The 7,452-nt window shown below is 33.8% G+C and overlaps 1 pseudogene; it reads right to left on the bottom strand.

Moving 5' to 3' along the window:
- Positions 1–2,079: 2,079 nt before the first annotated feature.
- Positions 2,080–4,578, bottom strand: LOC141511895 (USP6 N-terminal-like protein pseudogene; annotated as a pseudogene).
- Between the last annotated feature and the right edge of the window lie 2,874 nt (positions 4,579–7,452).

The raw sequence follows: 7,452 nt of genomic DNA on the forward strand, positions 1-7,452 counted from the left end.
TATTATGAGTTTTATTGGCTTCGAAATCCCAGACTACTTTGAGAAACTTCATTTTGATTTCCAACTCTAGTTTCTTCCTAGGTTATTTTCTTTGAGTTTGATAAATGATCCATGGTAGGATTTGAGGAGTAAAGAGAGATAATGAAAACTTTCTTTCAGTCTTTTTCATGACAAAGGCAAATCTTTTTGAAATCTTTTTCTTAAGATAGATACCCTTACTACTTTAGCATGTTAAAAACAATGACAAAAAATACAGTTCAAAATTGTAATAAGTGACATAAGAAAATAGTGTATATAGATTTCATATATATAAAATCTACAGTATTTACCATTGTTGCTATATACATATATATTATATATATATATATATATGGTGGTATGTATATAATGTATATATATATATATACATACACATATTTTGGGGGGAGGCAGGATATGTGCTACTAGTATAAAGTATATTGTATAGTTTGTTTATTATAAGTCACAGAATCAAGGTTTAATTTTAAGGTTAATATCCTTGACTACATTATATACATATATCCCAAGCAGCTATCAGCAATCTAAACCAATAGCTCAGTGATACTAATAATCAGAATTTCATTGTAGTGTTAGGTATTAATATGCTGTGTTGTATCATTTAAAAATATTGTCAAATTCATTAAAACTACTCCAGATACATTATATACACAAACAAGATCTATTACATTCACTAGTTAACTAAATAAATGTTACTTTCATTTTCAAAGACATTATATTTCTGTAACTTAAAATTTTAAGAATCAGCCTGCAGCAAGAATAGGTGGCAATAACTATTCTTCAATTCAATAAAATTTTCTGTTATTCATATATTGTGAAAAGTAATTCTAATGCCAAACTCTTTAATTACATACAAATAGCAATGTGTTTATTTTCTTGAATTGCTTAAGAATTGGCCATGTATGTATACTGTAATATAGCTTGTCTAAAGAATTGTCCTCTAAAGACATAGACATAAAAGAATATATTTTGAGTAGAAATTTTTTCCTAAGTGGAAAAAAGTAAAAGAATATTGTCAAAAAGCATGAAAATCACACTAATTTTTTTAAAAAGTCAAGTCATTTTAAATTCCTATTGAAAAATGGGACAATTTTTACATTCTGTTTTAATAATAATAATAATAATAATAATAATTTAATGACCTAATAATATAGCACATCCCCTGGCTCCATTGCAATACTTTCCCCATAGAATGGTTATATTACAGTATATCTTTTGTATATGACAAGTACCATTTCATTCTGGGCCTTGGAAGGGTCAAACTAGAACAAAACTATGGTTATTTTGATTATTTAATATGTGACCTCATCATATGCTATCTGTGGGGCATATGTCCCTATGATCTGCCTTACTTTTAAGTACCATTTAGGTGTCAGCTTAGAGAACTGCACTTTTTTCCTTCTAATGTCTTTGCTTATCTGTTTTTCAGGTTGAATGATAGAAGAAAAAATTAACATTCTGGGAGAAGTTGTAGAGCCATTGTTTTAGTCAGTTTAGGACTCAGAAGAAGGAGGCAAATGGGTTAAAAGCAAATAACATAAAGGAAATCTTTGTTTAAAAGACAACTTAAAAAGACTAAGCACATTATTATATTTAAGTTATTGAGGATAAATAAATGCTTTTCAGTTTCCTGAACATTTTTGCTCAAACATGTGTCAACAGATATCTATTTAGAAATATATACATTGCATATATCCAGTGTTATTTTTAAAAATAAAGCTGTTCTATGAAATTCTCTGTCTGAAATATAAAGACTATTCATATAAAACCTGAAAAGTACTAATGCATTAATATTTTGCATATATCCTTCCATACTGTTATTTTGTTTCTAAATGCTATTGTTTTTAAACTTAAACTTTAAACTTTAAAAGTTGTGTCATTATGATGACACAACTTAAGATGCTCAACTTTGGTAGCTTCTACATGGGATTGCAAATGTTTTGATATATTCTTTTTATTAATATATAATTACACTAGTTTTCCACAACTATAAAATACTGTTTTGGCAATTGTAAACATAGTACAGTAGATCTGAAATGACTTCTATGTGTGAAGTAAATATAAGAATACTGATTCATATATAGAAAGTCCATCACAATTTCTGTTGCGTGATAGAGGTGTTATACCTGAATATTGATATCGGGGTAAAATGATATCTTCCAAGGATGGTGATGTTCTATACCATATTGGACTACCTATTGAAACAACTGGAAACAACTGGAAGATTATGATTTCATGTTGAAAAACCCGTATGCTTTGGTAAGTTGCTGAAGTGGCTTCTGTTAGCATTTTGGTTCAATGACTGTCCATAACTCAGACTAGTATGTGTAAGTAACTTCTGGCCATTTTTTGTTATCTGGCAAATAATCCACCAGAAGAATTATGAAGTTACCACCCATAGGAATCTTGAAATGCTGAATGTGATCCTGCAGCACTGACAACAATAGGCAGAATTTTAATTAGATTAAACAGAAGCACAAGAGGAGCAGGGCAGCTATAAGATTTCCCTAGAGAAACGACTATGGAATGATTGGAGCCAAGGTATGAAATTAGTGTTAATAGTACAGGAATATTTTGGAGAGCATCCATGATAAACAGGGATATGGCTATATTTTCATATAACCTATACCATCAACCTGAAATGAATAAATTGGGGAATTTGATCATTGCAATTAAAGATAAAATTATTTGATACTTTTGATGGACTAGAACATCTCTCAGAATACTTTCTGAGGCTATTTGGGTAAGTTATTTTATTTGAATTTTGAAAGTGAGTTCTTTCCATTACTTACTGAATGGAAGTCCCATTTTCATTTTCAGTTCTGGCACATTGTCATACTGGAAGGCATTGGAGCACCGCTTACCTTCATTGCTATCTAAAATCTTAACCTCTGCCTTACATTGAAAGCCCTGCCCTCAACAGGACTTGGGGGGTATGCTTACAGGTGTTTGATTTACTGATCTACCTTTGCTTTCAAGTGCATATTTTTTTCTGTTTTTCCAATGGCTGACATATCTGAAGGTTTTTTGCCACTTTGGTACAAAATCCTTCCAGATATTTGAAGTAGCATTGGAATTTTGGTTAGCTGCTTCATTTTTATATTGCTTAGAATTATCCTGCATACTTGGTGGTTGTTTTCTTTGAGTCTCTACCTTATTCCTAATCTTTGCATTATCTTTTTCTATTGAATCAAGTCTCTTTACAGGAGGCATCTTTTCCCTTGCATTGATTGTACTTTGATGACAGGGTGACAATTCTTGTGTTTTGGGAGTTGTGCTATCTGGTTGCTTTGATGGTTGGGTGTTTGATATGCTGACATTTTCCTGTCCATTGCTCAGGTGATTAACAATAGACTGAGGTTCGGGTAGAAGTTGCCCCAGAGTTTTCTTTGGATATGCGATTTGTCCTCTTTGATGGGTTCTAGGATATCTAACATGGCCCATTTCAGTTCTAACATAGAATTGTGACATTGATCTATTACAAAGTCATCATCAAAGAAAAAATCCTTGGCTGGTGTTTTCTGAAGAAATTCCACAAATTCTTCTATCAACACTTTAATCAAATATTTTCTCTGTAGTTTCAAAATGGTATAAAATATGGCAGTAATAACTCGTTCTCTTTCAAATAAGTACATATTCCATATCCTGAGATTTAGTATAAAGGGGGTTTGATTTAAAAAACACACTGAAAGAATCACTTCACTGTACAAAACCTTGTATAGATTTCTTGAGAATCCAAGTGTTGTTTAAGTTTAGATAGAAATTTCTTCAGTATTTTTCATAGTGTTCTTGAAACCTCAGAAGCTTAGGAAAACCTTGGACAAAAAGTTCATGCCTGGCAAACTTGAGACCTGAAAGAAGCTTCACCAGAGCCCAGAAGGCATCTTCTTCATACATATACATAAGGAGCAAAGCAGTGATCTGGTTCATTCCCTGACAGAGTCCAACTTCCCATATTATAAATAGAATATGCAGCTTGAACATGGAAAAAGGATTGTTACTTCACACTATCTATCTCTAAACATGATATGGTCCCTTATATGTGTGATTGACATCAAGATCAATTTGTCTGAAATCAGATGAAAAACCTCATGCTTGAGGTTTTACTCTATTATAATGGTCTCTTGTTTCTTCTTTCATTTTAGGAATCTCAAATAATAATAAAGACCAGACTTCACTTCTGAGTAGAAGCAAAATTCCTTGTGAATTTACCTATAAAACTTTTCTGTATTCTTGTATTTTTCCCAGCTTTTTAGCATCCTCAGCCATTTTCTACTTCTTTCAATTTCCAGTTGCTTTCTACTTTCTACTACTGCATTCTGCTAAGGAAATTCCTCCCTTTGTAAAAAAGTCAAATCTGTCAGTGAAATTGTAAACAAGGTGATCAGCATCTTCCCAAGCTTCACTTTCTGCACCTTCACAACCATGGTCATATTTGGTAACAATTTCAGTCTATTCTTGCACAAGTTGAAGCACTGCATCCTGCTCTGAATCTCATCTCTTTCCAAGTTGGTTTACATTAACACTGACCTCCCTCTCCATCTCAGTGCCATTCTGAAATCTTGAGTTAGAAGAAACAAGAGTTCCTTTGAACTATCTCACAAAGTGACTCCTTCTGTGGTCTTTTTCTTCTTCCGTTGTTGATGGTACCTGCCAAGTGAACCAAGCAGTCTCTAGCTTGTGGGCCATTGAATGTTATTCTTTTCAAATTGCTTTTTATGAATATGGGCCTTCCTTATATATACAAATGGAATGTAGCCTCCCCTTCTCCCCATTCTGTCTTTTCTTTCTTTTGAGTTCTTCCTCTCTACTGTTTTGATCAGAAAACTTGAATATCTTCTCTTTCCAGATTGATTTCGGGGGGGGGGGGGCGCTAGGTAAAAGAGGCCTTTGCTTCTTTTCTTTGCTTTATTTATTTCTTACTTAGCTGAATGGGAGTTGCCTTAGTCATACTGAGATCTGTTAAAGACCTTAGTTCAAAAAGACCAAGGTCTCCCACTACATCTAGAGCCATCTCCAATTGTCCTGCTCTATATCTAGCCATTGGTCCCAGATGATACCAGATGATCTTCCTTCGCTTAAATCCAATTTACTTGCATGTTATGGCATCATTTCCCTAGTGTCATGGTCCTCTTCAAGAATGAAGGCCAAACAACAACAATATTCCCCTAATAAAGCACAGTGTTCAATGAATGGGGACATGGCCAATACCTGATTTAATGAATGAAAATGTCCTGTCCTGCTAAACTACCAACTGATAGTCAGATTTGCTTGCCATCCCTGAAACAGTGTCCACAAAAAGAGAGCAGTATGGTTGATTATTATAAACAATAATCATTCAGTATGTATAATCAAAACAAAGGGAGTTGTATAATCTTATGGGACTAATTTAATTAACTTCATCACAATATGAGCTTTCCCAAACTTTTTACTAAGTTCCTTTTCATGGAAATCTTCATGCAGAGAGTGGGGACTAACCATTTCTTAGGTATGCACAATAGGAATTCTTTTTTTTGTAATGTCTTTGGGCAGCTAGGTAGTACAGTGGATAGAATGCCAATATGGAATCAGAAGACTCCTCTTTCTATAGCCTCAGACCCTTACAAGCCATGTGACGCTGGGCAAGTCACTTCACCCTGTCTGCCTTGGTTTCCTCATCTGTAAAGAGGATTGGAGAAGGAAATGGTAAACCATTCTAGTATGTTTGCTGAGAAAACGCTGAAAGAGGTCTCAAAGGGTCAGGTATGATTAAAATTACCAGATGGCCACTTAGGATCCTTCCCACTCTGAATTTCAAGAATCTTGGAATATTTCCTCCAGATCTGGTAAAGCCTAGAGTGCTGTCCTTGTTTAATTCTTTAACCCCTTTCCAGTGACCAAAATCCTAAACCTTCAAGATATCAAGTTTTTCTCCCAGGGACAATGCTTTTAAAAATGCTAATATAGTCTTACTCTCTATCTCTATTGTTTTAATAGTGACAGTGAAAATAACACTGGTCTGGACTCAAGAATGGAAGTTCAAATATCATCTCAAATTTAAAATTTTTAAGATCTTGGGCACTTAATCTCCCTGGACTCAAATTCTTCATCTGAAAATGAAGGCTTTGGAATAAACTGACACTTAGTTCCCTTCTCCATCGAATGACAAATTAATACCCCTTAGAAGTCAACAGAAACTTCTCATATCATACCATATTACATTTTCCCAAAAGATTATTCTCTTATATTTGTCACCTTTTAGTTTGGCATATAGAAAGCTTCTTTTAGGTTTGAAATAAGGAGTTTCCAAACCACAGTATGGAAATGGCCATTGACTCTTTTTTACCTATTAATAGCATTTTGGAATGTTGTTCCTAGAATCACAAAATTATTGAATCTCTGAGAAGGGATATCAGAGGCAAGCAACTTGTCTTGTCTGCTACATACCCAACAGGCAGTTATCTGACTTCTCTGTCCTAGATTTGAAGCCCTTTAATTTGGAACTTGTAACTTTCTATCCTCTGAATATATATTACCTAAAGATTAAATGGACTTTAAATATGAGATTAAGCTAAATGTCTGGTCCCTTATTATATTTTCTGATAAGATTAATTTTCTTCTAGACTTTTTTTGATACCCTCCTAAACTCTGTAAAGTATTCTGTGTACTGTTAAACTAGCTTCAAACTTTTTTCCCTAGAGGAAGATCATTCATTGATGGATGTTGTAATCCCCTTATGGATACATCTGAACTGCTAATGAGCAATGTAGAACTGGAGGTTTGACTTTATGTTTTGTTTTGTTTCTTAAAGAAATGTGCATAAAGATTAAGCAAAACTAACTGAAAGAAACTGTCTTTCTAAGGAGAAAGTTTACTGAATGCAGAAAAACAATGGAAAGGAGCATTTTTGAGACAATGTGGTACAATGGAAAGAGAACTGACCTTGGGAGTTTGAGTTCTAGCTGAGATTTAGGTAGCCCACCTAACCATGAGCAAATTATCTAACTTCTCTGAGTTTCAATTTCCTCACCTGTAAAATAGAATAATATCAGCACCACTCATTTTTTCAGGATTTTTAATGGAGGAGTTTCAAATCTGGACAATGCTATATAAATATGAGCTGTTCAAACTGACGACCTGAACAAGTCCCTGTCTCAGAGACAGATTCAAAAATGAGATGAAAATGTTTGTACTTTGAAATTTGGTGCTTTGGCAGTCTATTTGCCATAGGAAATAAATATGTGCCAAGATGAATTATGCCTCTTTTCTAACTTAGCATGGCTAATGTAGACATACATACAACTGGGGACTTCATGTTTTTCTGAACAAAAGGAGACTTGTGAAATGTATGCAGGTGTTATCATAATTACCTTCCCTCCTAAACCATTTTTAATGAGTCATATAAACTGTATAAGTCCTCAAGGAAGGTGGGAAACA

Source organism: Macrotis lagotis, chromosome 2, assembly GCF_037893015.1.
Source record: "Macrotis lagotis isolate mMagLag1 chromosome 2, bilby.v1.9.chrom.fasta, whole genome shotgun sequence".
NCBI lineage: Eukaryota > Metazoa > Chordata > Mammalia > Peramelemorphia > Peramelidae > Macrotis > Macrotis lagotis.